The following is a 14,598-nucleotide window of genomic DNA, read 5'->3' on the forward strand; positions in this document are numbered from 1 at the left end:
ACCACCTTATCTGCATGGAAAATAAGATAAGGGGAATCACACTGTAAAGCATATAGCTCAGAAACTCTTCGAGATAGCTACTAAAAACAAAACTTTCCAAGATAGAAGCTTAATATCCATGGAATGCATAGGTTCAAACGGAACCCCTTGAAGAACTTTAAGAACTAAATTTAGGCTCCATGGCGGAGCAACAGGTTTAAATACAGGCTTGATTCTGACCAAAGCCTCGAACGTCTGGGACATCTGCCAGACGTTTGTGTAGAAGAATATACAAAGCAGATGTCCTTATAAGGAACTAGCTGATAATCCCTTCTCCAAACCTTCTTGGAGAAAAGACAATATTCTAGAAATCCTAATCTTACTCCACAAGTAACCTTTGGATTCACACCAATAAAGATATTTGCACCAAATCTTATGATAGATCTTCCTGGTGACAGGCTTTCTAGCCTGAATCAGGGTATCAATGACCGACTCAGAGAAACCACGCTTGGATTAGAAGGCCCTGCCTCATTGGCAGAGTCCATGGTAGAACCGAGGACATGTCCACTAGGTCTGCATACCAAATCCTGCATGGCCACGCAGGTGCTATCAGAATCACCGAAGCTCTCTCCTGCTTTATTCTGGCAACCAGACGTTGAAGGAGAGGAAATACATAGGCCAGATTGAAGGACCAAGGCACTGCTAGAGCATCTATCAGTACCGCCTTTGGATCCCGGGACCTGGACTCGTAACGAGAAAGTTTGGCATTCTGACGGGACGCCATCAGATCCAATTCTGGTGTGCCCCATAGCTGATGTGGATTGCTGAGAGATGGCAAGAGTGATCCTCTGCCCATCAGATTATTTTGGTTACCTCCATCATCGCTAGAGAACTCCTTGTTCCTCCTTGATTGAATTTGGCCGCAGCAAGCTGAGGCCACGCCTGAAACGCATTGAATATCACTCTCAGTTCTAGAATATTTATCGGGAGAAGAGATTCCTCCCAAGACCATAAGCCCTGTGCTTTCAGGGAGTTCCAGACTGCATCCCAGCCTAGCAGGCTGGTATCTGTCGTTACAATGAGCCATTCTGGCCTGCGGAAACACATTCCCTGAGACAGGAGGTCCTGAGACAACCACCAGAGAAGAGAATCTCTGGTCTCCTGGTCCAGATGCAGTTGAGGAGACAAATCTGCATAATCCCCATTCCACTGTTTGAGCATGCATAGATGTAGTGGTCTGAGGTGTAGGCGGGCAAAAGGAACTATGTCCATTGCCGCTACCATGAGTCCGATTACCTCCATATACTGAGCCACTGACGGCCGAGGAATGGAATGAAGAGCTCGGCAAGTGGTCAAGAGCTTTGATTTTCTGACCGCCGTCAGAAATATTTTCATTTCTACCGAGTCTATCAGAGTTCCTAGGAAGGAAACTCTTATAAGAGGGAAGAGAGAACTCTTTTTTTATGTTCACCGTCCACCCGTGAGATCTCAGAAAAGCCAACACAATGTCCGTGTGAGACTTGGATAGCTGGAAAGTTGACGCCTGAAATAAGATGTCGTCTAGATAAGGCGCCACTGCTATGCCCCGTGGTCGTAGAACAGCCAGAAGGCACCCTAGCACACTTGTGAAAATTCTGTGAATTGGGATGTGTAGATATGCATCTTTTAAGTCCACAGTGGACATATATTGACCCTCCTGGATCAGAGGTAGAATAGACCGAATAGTCTCCATCTTGAATGATGGAACTTTGAGGAACTTGTTTAGAATTTTGAGATCCAAAATTGATCTGAAAGTACCCTCTTTTTTGGAAACCACAAACAGGTTTGAGTAAAAACCTAGCCCCTGTTCCTCTTTTGGGACTGGGCGGATCACCCCCATGGTATGTAGGTCTTTTACACAGCGTAAGAACGCCTCTCTCTTTGTCTGTTTACAGACAATCGAGAAATGTGAAAAGTCCCCCTTGGAAGAGAGCCTTTGAATTCCAGAAAATATCCCTGGGACACAATTTCTAAAACCCAGGGATCGTGAACATCTCTTGCCCAAGCTTGAGCGAAGAGAAAGTCTGCCCCCTACTAGATCCGGTCCAGGATCGGGGGCTACCCCTTCATGCTGTCTTAGAGGCAGCTGCAGGCTTCTTGGCCTGTTTACCCTTGTTCCAAGCCTGGTTAGGTCTCCAGACTGATTTGGATTGGGCAAAATTCCCCTCTTGCTTTGCAGCAGAGGAAGCTGAAGCGGGACCACTCTTGAAATTCCAAAAGGAACGAAAATTATTTTGTTTGGTCCTCATCTTATTTGATCTATCCTGAGGGAGGGCATGACCTTTCCCTCCAGTAATGTCTGAAATAATCTCTTTCAGTTCAGGCCCAAAGAGGGTCTTTCCTTTGAAAGGGATGTTCAAAAGTTTAGTTTTAGATGACACATCAGCAGACCAGGATTTAAGCCATAACGCCCTGCATGCTAAAATGGCAAAACCAGAATTCTTTGCCGCTAATTTATCCAGTTGAAAAGCGGCATCTGTAATAAAAACATAATTTATGTAAGAACTTACCTGATAAATTCATTTCTTTCATATTAGCAAGAGTCTATGAGCTAGTGACGTATGGGATATACATTCCTACCAGGAGGGGCAAAGTTTCCCAAACCTCAAAATGCCTATAAATACACCCCTCACCACACCCACAAATCAGTTTAACGCATAGCCAAGAAATGGGGTGATAAGACAAAAGCATAAAAAAATAAGGAATTGGAATAATTGTGCTTTATACAAAAAAATCATAACCACCACAAAAAGGGTGGGCCTCATGGACTCTTGCTAATATGAAAGAAATGAATTTATCAGGTAAGTTCTTACATAAATTATGTTTTCTTTCATGTAATTAGCAAGAGTCCATGAGCTAGTGACGTATGGGATAATGACTACCCAAGATGTGGATCTTCCACGCAAGAGTCACTAGAGAGGGAGGGATAAAATAAAGACCGCTGAAAATAATCCACACCCAAAATAAAGTTTAAATCTTATAACGAAAAAAACTGAAATTATAAGCAGAAGAATCAAACTGAAACAGCTGCCTGAAGTACTTTTCTACCAAAAACTGCTTCAGAAGAAGAAAACACATCAAAATGGTAGAATTTAGTATAAGTATGCAAAGAAGACCAAGTTGCTGCTTTGCAAATCTGATCAACCGAAGCTTCATTCCTAAACGCCCAGGAAGTAGAAACTGACCTAGTAGAATGAGCTGTAATCCTTTGAGGCGGAGTTTTACCCGACTCGACATAAGCATGATGAATTAAAGATTTCAACCAAGATGCCAAAGAAATGGCAGAGGCCTTCTGACCTTTCCTAGAACCGGAAAAGATAACAAATAGACTAGAAGTCTTTCGGAAATTCTTAGTAGCTTCAACATAATATTTCAAAGCTCTAACTACATCCAAAGAATGCAATGATCTCTCCTTAGAATTCTTAGGATTAGGACAAAATGAAGGAACCACAATTTCTCTACTAATGTTGTTAGAATTCACAACCTTAGGTAAAAATTGAAAAGAAGTTCGCAACACCGCCTTATCCTGATGAAAAATCAGAAAAGGAGACTCACAAGAAAGAGCAGATAATTAAGAAACTCTTCTAGCAGAAGAGATGGCCAAAAGAAACAAAACTTTCCAAGAAAGTAATTTAATGTCCAGTGAATGCATAGGTTCAAACGGAGGAGCTTGAAGAGCCCCCAGAACCAAATTCAAACTCCAAGGAGGAGAAATTGACTTAATAACAGGTTTTATACTAACCAAAGCTTGTACAAAACAATGAATATCAGGAAGATTAGCAATCTTTCTGTGAAAAAGAACAGAAAGAGCAGAGATTTGTCCTTTCAAGGAACTTGCAGACAAACCTTTATCCAAACCATCCTGAAGAAACTGTAAAATTCTCGGAATTCTAAAAGAATGCCAGGAAAAATGATGAGAAAGACACCAAGAAATCTAAGTCTTCCAGACTCGATAATATATCTTCCTAGATACAGATTTACGAGCCTGTAACATAGTATTAATCACAGAGTCAGAGAAACCTCTGACTAAGAATCAAGCGTTCAATCTCCATACCTTCAAATTTAAGGATTTGAGATCCTGATGGAAAAAAGGACCTTGTGACAGAAGGTCTGGTCTTAACGGAAGAGTCCACGGTTCGCAAGAGGCCATCCGGACAAGATCCGCATACCAAAACCTGTGAGGCCATGCTGGAGCCACCAGCAGAACAAACGAACATTCCTTCAGAATCTTGGAGATTACTCTTGGAAGAAGAACTAGAGGCGGAAAGATATAGGCAGGATGATACTTCCAAGGAAGTGACAATGCATCCACTGCTTCCGCCTGAGGATCCCTGGAGCTGGACAGATACCTGGGAAGTTTCCTGTTTAGATGAGAAGCCATCAGATCTATTTCTGGAAGTCCCCACATTTGAACAATCTGAAGAAATACCTCTGGGTGAAGAGACCAATAGCCCGGATGTAACGTTTGGCGACTGAGATAATCCGCTTCCCAATTGTCTATACATGGGATATGAACCGCAGAAATTAGACAGGAGCTGGATTCCACCCATACCAGAATTCGAGATACTTCTTTCATAGCCAGAGGACTGTGAGTCCCTCCTTGATGATTGATATATGCCACAGTTGTGACATTGTCTGTCTGAAAACAAATGAACGATTCTCTCTTTAGAAGAGGCCATGACTGAAGAGCTCTGAAAATTGCACGGAGTTCCAAAATGTTGATTGGTAATCTCACCTCCTGAGATTCCCAAACCCCTTGTGCTGTCAGAGACCCCCAAACAGCTCCCCAACCTGTCAGACTTGCATCTGTTGAAATCACAGTCCAGGTCGGAAGAACAAAAGAAGCCCCCTGAACTAAACGATGGTGATCTGTCCACCACGTCAGAGAGTGTTGTACAATCGGTTTTAAAGATATCAATTGAGATATCTTTGTGTAATCCCTGCACCACTGGTTCAGCATACAGAGCTGAAGAGGTCGCATGTGAAAACGAGCAAAGGGGATCGCGTCCGATGCCGCAGTCATAAGACCTAGAATTTCCATGCATAAGGCTACCGAAGGGAATGATTGAGACTGAAGGTTTCGACAAGCTGAAATCAATTTTAGACGTCTCTTGTCCATTAGTGACAGAGTCATGGACACTGAATCTATCTGGAAACCTAAAAAGGTTACCCTTGTCTGAGGAATCAATTAACTTTTCGGTAAATTGATCCTCCAGCCATGATCTCGAAGAAACAATACAAGTCGATTTGTATGAGATTCTGCTAAATGTAAAGACTGAGCAAGTACCAAGATATCGTCCAAATAAGGAAATACCACAATACCCTGTTCTCTGATTACAGACAGAAGGGCACCGAGAACCTTTGTAAAAATCCTTGGAGCTGTTGCTAGGCCAAACGGCAGAGCCACAAACTGGTTAATGCTTGTCTAGGAAAGAGAATCTCAGAAACTGAAAGTGATCTGGATGTATCGGAATATGCAGATATGCATCCTGTAAATCTATTGTGGACATATAATGCCCTTGCTGAAAAAAAGGCAGGATAGTCCTTACAGTTACCATTTTGAATGTTGGTATCCTTACATAACGATTCAATATTTTTAAATCCAGAACTGGTCTGAAGGAATTCTCCTTCTTTGGTACAATGAAGAGATTTGAATAAAACCCCAGTCCCTGTTCCAGAACTGGAACTGGCATAATTACTCCAGCCAACTCTAGATCTGAAACACATTTCAGAAATGCTTGAGCCTTCGCTGGATTTACTGGGACACGGGAAAGAAAAAATCTTTTTGCAGGAGGCCTTATCTTGAAGCCAATTCTGTACCCTTCTGAAACAATGTTCTGAATCCAAAGATTGTGAATTGAATTGATCCAAATTTCTTTGAAAAATCGTAATCTGCCCCCTACCAGCTGGGCTGGAATGAGGGCCGCACCTTCATGTGGACTTTGGAGCTGGCTTTGGTTTTCTAAAAGGCTTGGATTTATTCCAGACTGGAGATGGTTTCCAAACTGATACCGCTCCTGTGGGTGAAGGATCAGGCTTTTGTTCCTTATTGTGACGAAAGGAACGAAAACGATTATTAGACCTAAATTTACTTTTAGATTTTTTATCCTGTGGAAAAAAGTTCCTTTCCCTCCAGTAACAGTTGAGATAATAGAATCCAACCGTGAACCAAATAATTTATTACCCTGGAAAGAAAGGGAAAGCAAAGTTGACTTAGAAGACATATCAGCATTCCAAGTTTTAAGCCATAAAGCTCTTCTAGCTAAAATGGCTAGAGACATATACCTGACATCAACCCTAATGATATCAAAGATGGCATCACAAATAAAGTTATTAGCATGTTGAAGAAGATTAACAATGCTATGAGAATTATGATCTGTTACTTGTTGCGCTAAAGCTTCTAACCAAAAAGTTGAAGCTGCAGCAACATCCGCTAAAGATATAGCAGGTCTAAGAAGATTACCTGAACATAAGTAAGCTTTTCTTAGAAAGGATTCAATTTTCCTATCTAAAGGATCCTTAAAAGGAAGTACTATCTGCCGTAGGAATAGTAGTACGTTTAGCAAGAGTAGAGATAGCCCCATCAACCTTAGGGATTTTGTCCCAAAACTCTAATCTGTCAGATGGCACAGGATATAATTGCTTAAAACGTTTAGAAGGAGTAAATGAATTACCCAAATTATTCAATTCCCTGGAGATTACTTCAGAAATAGCATCAGGGACAGGAAAAACTTCTGGAATAACTACAGGAGATTTAAAAACCTTATTTAATCGTTTAGATTTAGTATCAAGAGGACCAGAATCCTCTATTTCTAATGCAATTAAGACTTCTTTAAGTAAAGAACAAATAAATTCCATTTTGAATAAATATGAAGATTTATCAGCATCAACCTCTGAAACAGAATCCTCTGAACCAGAGGAATCATTATCAGAATACGAATGATGATGTTCATTTAAAAATTCATCTGAAAAATGAGAAGTTTTAAAAGACCTTTTACGTTTACTAGAAGGAGGAATAACAGACATAGCCTTCTTAATGGATTTAGAAACAAAATCTCTTATGTTAACAGGAACACTCTGAGTATTAGATGTTGATGGAACAACAACAGGTAATGTAACATTACTAAAGGAAATATTATCTGCATTAACAAGTTTGTCATGACAATCAGTACAAACAACAGCTGGAGGAACAGATACCACAAGTTTACAGCAAATACACTTAACTTTGGTAGATCCAGCACTAGGCAGCGATTGGGACATCTTGCAATATGTAATAGAAAAAACAACATATAAAGCAAAATTGATCAAATTCCTTAAATGACAGTTTCAGGAATGGGAAAAAATGCCAGTGAACAAGCTTCTAGCAACCAGAAGCAATAAACAAAGAGACTTAAATAATGTGGAGACAATAGTGACGCCCATATTTTTTAGCGCCAAAAAAGACGCCCACATTATTTGGCGCCTAAATGCTTTTGGCGCCAAAAATGACGCCACATCCGGAAGGCCGACACTTATGGCGCAAAAAAACGTCAAAAATGACGCAACTTCCGGCGACACGTATGACGCCGGAAACAAAGAAAAAAAATTTGCGCCAAAAAAGTCTGCGCCAAGAATGACGCAATAAAATGAAGCATTTTCAGCCCCCGCGAGCCTAACAGCCCACAGGGAAAAAGTCAAATTTTAAGGTAAGAAAAAAATTATTTATTCATATGCATTATCCCAAATAGGAAACTGACTGTCTGAAATAAGGAACGTTGAACATCCTGAATCAAGGCAAATAAATGTTTTAACACATATATTTAGAACTTTATATAAAAGTGCCCAACCATAGCTTAGAGTGTCACAGAAAATAAGACTTACTTACCCCAGGACACTCATCTACATGTAGTAGAAAGCCAAACCAGTACTGAAACGAGAATCAGTAGAGGTAATGGTATATATAAGAGTATATCGTCGATCTGAAAAGGGAGGTAAGAGATGAATCTCTACGACCGATAACAGAGAACCTATGAAATAGACCCCGTAGAAGGAGATCATTGAATTCAAATAGGCAATACTCTCTTCACATCCCTCTGACATTCGCTGCACGCTGAGAGGAAAACCGGGCTCCAACCTGCTGCGGAGCGCATATCAACGTAGAATCTAGCACAAACTTACTTCACCACCTCCATAGGAGGCAAAGTTTGTAAAACTGATTTGTGGGTGTGGTGAGGGGTGTATTTATAGGCATTTTGAGGTTTGGGAAACTTTGCCCCTCCTGGTAGGAATGTATATCCCATACGTCACTAGCTCATGGACTCTTGCTAATTACATGAAAGAAATAGACAATTTAGGGGCCTTAATTCTGTCCAAAATTTCTTCTAATGGAATCTCCATCTGAAGAGCCTCTTCTAGAGCCTCAAACCAGAAAGCAGCTGCAGTAGTTGCAGAAACAATGCACGCAATAGGTTGAAGAAGAAAACCTTGATGAACAAAAATTTTCTTCAGGAGACCCTCTAATTTTTTTATCCATAGGATCTTTGAAAGCACAACTGACTTCAATAGGCATAGTTGTACAAAGTAGAAATAGCTCTATCCACCTTAGGAACTTTCTGTCACGAGTCACACATGGTGTCAGATATGGGAAACATTTTCTTAAAAACAGGAGGGGGAATGAACGGAATACCTGGTCTAACCCACTCCTTAGCAATAATATTCACAATCCTCTTAGGGACTGGAAAAAAACATCAGTGTAAACAGGAACCTCTAAGTATTTATCCATCTTACACAATTTCTCTGGAACCACTATAGGGTCACAATCATCTAGAGCCGCTAATACCTGAGCAATAAGCGGAGGTGTTCAAGCTTAAATTTAAAAGCCGTCATATCAGAATCTGTCTGAGGAAGCGTCTTTCCTGAATCAGAAATTTCTCCCTGAGATAGCAAATCCCTCACCCCTACCTCAGAGCATTGTGATGGCATTGTGATGGCATATCAGATACGGCTACTAAAGCGTCAGACTGCTCAGCATTTTTCCTTAACCCAGAGCTGTCCCGCTTTCCTTGTAAACCAGGCAGTCAGGATAAAACCTCTGTGAGGGTTGTATTCATAACTGTGGCCATGTCTTGTAAAATAAATGAACTCGACGCACTAGAGGTACTTGCGTCACTTGTGCGGGCGTTACTGGTTGTGACACTTGGAGAGAGCTAGATGGCGAACCCTCATTTACTTCTGACTGAGAATCATCTATTGCTCTATTTTTAAGTGCTAATATATGTTCTTTATAGATTATAGACATATCAGTACAATTGGGACACATTCTAAGAGGGGGTACCACAATGGCTTCCAAACATATTGAACAAGGATTTTCCTTGGTGTCAGACATGTTAAACAGGCTAGAAATGTAACAAGAAAGCTTGGAAAACACTGTAAACAAAGTAAATAACACTTAGAAATAAAACGGTACTGTGCCTTTAAGAGAAAAAAAGCTGCACAAATTCTGCAAAACAGTGTAAAAAATTAATTTTTACAGTAGTATCATATAGCCTTAGTAACTTTGCACAGCTATGCAAATAAACAATTAACCCCTTAATGGCAAAACCGGATTGAAAAAACATCAAAACCGGTAAAAAAGACTTTCAGCACTTTGCCACAGCTCTGCTGTGGCGCCTACCTGCCCTTCAGAACAATTTGTGGGGGGAAAAACTTCTTTTACAGCCCTCAAACACGGCAGGAACCTCTGGAGAAGCAGTTAGAAGTCTCAGAGGAAAAGAAACTGCACAACTGAGGCGCGAAAAACAGAATTTATGCTTACCTGATAAATTACTTTCTCCAACGGTGTGTCCGGTCCACGGCGTCATCCTTACTTGTGGGAATATCTCTTCCCCAACAGGAAATGGCAAAGAGTCCCAGCAAAGCTGGCCATATAGTCCCTCCTAGGCTCCGCCCACCCCAGTCATTCGACCGACGGACAGGAGGAAAAATATAGGAGAAACCATATGGTACCGTGGTGACTGTAGTTAGAGAAAATAATTCATCAGACCTGATTAAAAAACCAGGGCGGGCCGTGGACCGGACACACCGTTGGAGAAAGTAATTTATCAGGTAAGCATAAATTCTGTTTTCTCCAATATTGGTGTGTCCGGTCCACGGCGTCATCCTTACTTGTGGGAACCAATACCAAAGCTTTAGGACACGGATGAAGGGAGGGAGCAAATCAGGTTACCTAAACGGAAGGCACCACGGCTTGCAAAACCTTTCTCCCAAAAATAGCCTCCGAAGAAGCAAAAGTATCAAATTTGTAAAATTTGGCAAAAGTGTGCAGTGAAGACCAAGTCGCTGCCTTACATATCTGATCAACAGAAGCCTCGTTCTTGAAGGTCCATGTGGAAGCCACAGCCCTAGTGGAGTGAGCTGTGATTCTTTCAGGAGGCTGCCGTCCGGCAGTCTCATAAGCCAATCGGATGATGCTTTTAAGCCAAAAGGAAAGAGAGGTAGAAGTTGCTTTTTGACCTCTCCTTTTACCAGAATACACGACAAACAAAGAAGATGTTTGTCTGAATTCTTTTGTAGCTTCTAAGTAGAATTTTAGAGCACGGACTACATCTAAATTGTGTAGCAAACGTTCCTTCTTTGAAACTGGTTTCGGACACAAAGAAGGTACAACTATCTCCTGGTTAATATTCTTGTTGGAAACAACCTTTGGAAGAAAACCAGGCTTAGTACGCAAAACAACCTTATCTGCATGGAACACCAGATAGGGCGGAGTACACTGCAGAGCAGATTACTCTGAAACTCTTCTAGCAGAAGAAATAGCAACCAAAAACAAAACTTTCCAAGATAATAACTTAATATCTATGGAATGTAGAGGTTCAAACGGAACCCCTTGAAGAACTGAAAGAACTAGATTTAGACTCCAGGGAGGAGTCAAAGGTCTGTAAACAGGCTTGATCCTAACCAGAGCCTGAACAAATGCTTGAACATCTGGCACAGCTGCCAGTCGTTTGTGTAGTAAGACAGATAAAGCAGAAATCTGTCCCTTTAGAGAACTCGCAGATAATCCTTTATCCAAACCTTCTTGCAGAAAGGAAAGAATCTTAGGAATTTTTATCTTATTCCATGGGAATCCCTTGGATTCACACCAACAGATATATCTTTTCCATATTTTATGGTAAATCTTTCGAGTTACCGGTTTTCTGGCCTGAACCAGAGTATCTATCACAGAATCTGAAAACCCACGCTTTGATAGAATCAAGCATTCAATCTCCAAGCCGTCAGCTGGAGGGAGACCAGATTTGGATGTTCGAATGGACCCTGAACAAGAAGGTCCTGTCTCAAAGGTAGCTTCCATGGTGGAACCGATGACATATTCACCAGGTCTGCATACCAAGTCCTGCGTGGCCACGCAGGAGCTATCAAGATCACCGAGGCCCTCTCCTGTTTGATCCTGGCTACCAGCCTGGGAATGAGAGGAAACGGTGGAAACACATAAGCTAGGTTGAAGGTCCAAGGTGCTACTAGTGCATCCACTAGAGTCGCCTTGGGATCCCTGGATCTGGACCCGTAGCAAGGAACCTTGAAGTTCTGACGAGACGCCATCAGATCCATGTCTGGAATGCCCCATAATTGAGTCAACTGGGCAAAGATCTCCGGGTGGAGTTCCCACTCCCCCGGATGGAATGTCTGACGACTCAGATAATCCGCTTCCCAGTTTTCCACACCTGGGATGTGGATCGCAGATAGATGGCAGGAGTGATCCTCCGCCCATTGTATTATTTTGGTCACTTCTTTCATCGCTAGGGAACTCCTTGTTCCCCCCTGATGATTGATATACGCAACAGTCGTCATGTTGTCTGATTGGAATCTTATGAATCTGGCCTTTGCAAGCTGAGGCCAAGCCCTGAGAGCATTGAATATCGCTCTTAGTTCCAGAATGTTTATCGGGAGAAGAGACTCTTCCCGAGACCATAGTCCCTGAGCTTTCAGGGATTCCCAGACCGCGCCCCAGCCCACTAGACTGGCGTCGGTCGTGACAATGACCCACTCTGGTCTGCGGAAGCTCATTCCCTGGGATAGATGGTCCAGGGTCAGCCACCAACGGAGTGACTCTCTGGTCTTCTGATCTACTTGAATCACTGGAGACAAGTCTGTATAGTCCCCATTCCACTGTTTGAGCTTGCACAGTTGTAATGGTCTTAGATGAATTCGTGCAAAAGGAACTATGTCCATTGCTGCAACCATCAATCCTACTACTTCCATGCACTGAGCTATGGAAGGACGTGGAACAGAGTGAAGAATTTGACAAGTGCTTAGAAGTTTTGACTTTCTGACATCTGTCAGAAAAATCCTCATTTCTAAGGAGTCTATTATTGTTCCCAAGAAGGGAACTCTTGTTGACGGAGACAGAGAACTCTTTTCTATGTTCACCTTCCATCCGTTAGATCTGAGAAAGGCCAGAACGATGTCTGTATGAGCCTTTGCTTTTGAAAGGGACGACGCTTGTATTAGAATGTCGTCCAAGTACGGTACTACTGCAATGCCCCTCGGCCTTAGAACCGCTAGAAGGGACCCGAATACCTTTGTGAAAATCCTTGGAGCAGTGGCTAACCCGAATGGGAGGGCCACAAACTGGTAATGTTTGTCCAGAAAGGCGAACCTTAGGAACTGATGATGTTCTTTGTGGATAGGAATATGTAGGTACGCATCCTTTAGATCCACGGTAGTCATAAATTGACCTTCCTGGATAGTGGGTAGAATCGTTCGAATGGTTTCCATTTTGAACGATGGTACCCTGAGAAATTTGTTTAGGATCTTTAAATCCAGAATTGGTCTGAAGGTTCCCTCTTTTTTGGGAACTACGAACAGATTTGAGTAAAATCCCATTCCTTGTTCCGTCATTGGAACAGGGTGTATCACTCCCATCTTTAACAGGTCTTCTACACAATGTAAGAACGCCTGTCTCTTTATTTGGTTTAAGAATAAGTGAGACATGTGGAACCTTCCCCTTGGGGGTAGTTCCTTGAATTCCAGAAGATAACCCTGAGAAACTATTTCTAGTGCCCAGGGATCCTGAACATCTCTTGCCCAAGCCTGAGCAAAGAGAGAGAGTCTACCCCCTACTAGATCCGGTCCCGGATCGGGGGCTACTCCTTCATGCTGTTTTGTTAGCAGCAGCAGGCTTCTTGGCCTGCTTACCCTTGTTCCAGCCTTGCATAGGTTTCCAGGCTGGTTTGGGCTGTGAGGCATTACCCTCTTGCTTAGAGGATGCAGAATTAGAGGCCGGTCCGTTCCTGAAATTGCGAAAGGAACGAAAATTAGACTTATTCTTGGCCTTGAAAGGCCTATCTTGTGGAAGGGCGTGGCCCTTTCCCCCAGTGATGTCTGAGATAATCTCTTTCAATTCTGGCCCAAAGAGAGTTTTACCTTTGAAAGGGATGTTAAGCAATTTTGTCATGGATGATACATCCGCTGACCAAGACTTTAGCCAAAGCGCTCTGCGCGCCACAATTGCAAACCCTGAATTTTTCGCCGCTAATCTAGCTAATTGCAAAGCGGCATCTAAAATAAAAGAGTTAGCCAACTTAAGTGCGTGAACTCTGTCCATAACCTCCTCATACGGAGTCTCTCTACTGAGCGACTTTTCTAGTTCCTCGAACCAGAACCACGCTGCTGTAGTTACAGGAACAATGCACGAAATGGGTTGTAGAAGGTAACCCTGCTGTACAAAAATCTTTTTAAGCAAACCTTCCAATTTTTTATCCATAGGATCTTTGAAAGCACAACTATCCTCGATAGGGATAGTAGTTCGCTTGTTTAGAGCAGAAACTGCCCCCTCGACCTTAGGGACTGTCTGCCATAAGTCCTTTCTGGGGTCGACCATAGGAAATAATTTCTTAAATATAGGGGGGGGGGAACAAAAGGTATGCCGGGCTTCTCCCACTCGTTATTCACTATGTCCGCCACCCTCTTGGGTATAGGAAAAGCGTCGGGGTGCACCGGAACCTCTAGAAACTTGTCCATCTTGCATAATTTCTCTGGAATGACCAAGTTGTCACAATCATCCAGAGTAGATAACACCTCCTTAAGCAGTGCGCGGAGATGTTCTAATTTAAATTTAAATGTCACAACATCAGGTTCAGCTTGTTGAGAAATTTTTCCTGAATCTGAAATTTCCCCATCTGACAAAACCTCCCTCATGGCCACTTCAGATTGGTGTGAGGGTATGACAGAACAATTATCATTAGCGCCCTCCTGCTCTTCAGTGTTTAAAACAGAGCAATCGCGCTTTCTCTGATATGCAGGCATTTTGGATAAAATATTTGCTATGGAGTTATCCATTACAGCCGTCAATTGTTGCATGGTAATAAGCATTGGCGCGCTAGATGTACTAGGGGCCTCCTGCGTGGGCAAAACTGGTGTAGACACAGTAGGAGATGATGTAGTATCATGTCTACTCCCCTCATCTGAGGAATCATCTTGGGCATTTTCATTATCTGTGGCAGGACTGTCCTTACTTTGTTTGGACGCTATGGCACAATTATCACACAATTTTGAATGGGGAGACACATTGGCTTTCATACATATAGAACATAGATTATCCGA

At 42.3% G+C, this 14,598-nt stretch overlaps 1 protein-coding gene across 2 annotated transcripts in view; it reads right to left on the reverse strand.

Annotated features, from left to right (window-relative positions):
• The window catches only part of EXOC6B (exocyst complex component 6B), a 1,420,949-nt gene that overhangs the window by 1,082,094 nt on the left and 324,257 nt on the right, over nucleotides 1–14,598 (reverse strand). The gene's annotated exons all lie outside the window — the stretch shown is intronic.

This window comes from Bombina bombina, chromosome 2 (assembly GCF_027579735.1).
Source record: "Bombina bombina isolate aBomBom1 chromosome 2, aBomBom1.pri, whole genome shotgun sequence".
In the NCBI taxonomy this organism is placed as follows: domain Eukaryota; kingdom Metazoa; phylum Chordata; class Amphibia; order Anura; family Bombinatoridae; genus Bombina; species Bombina bombina.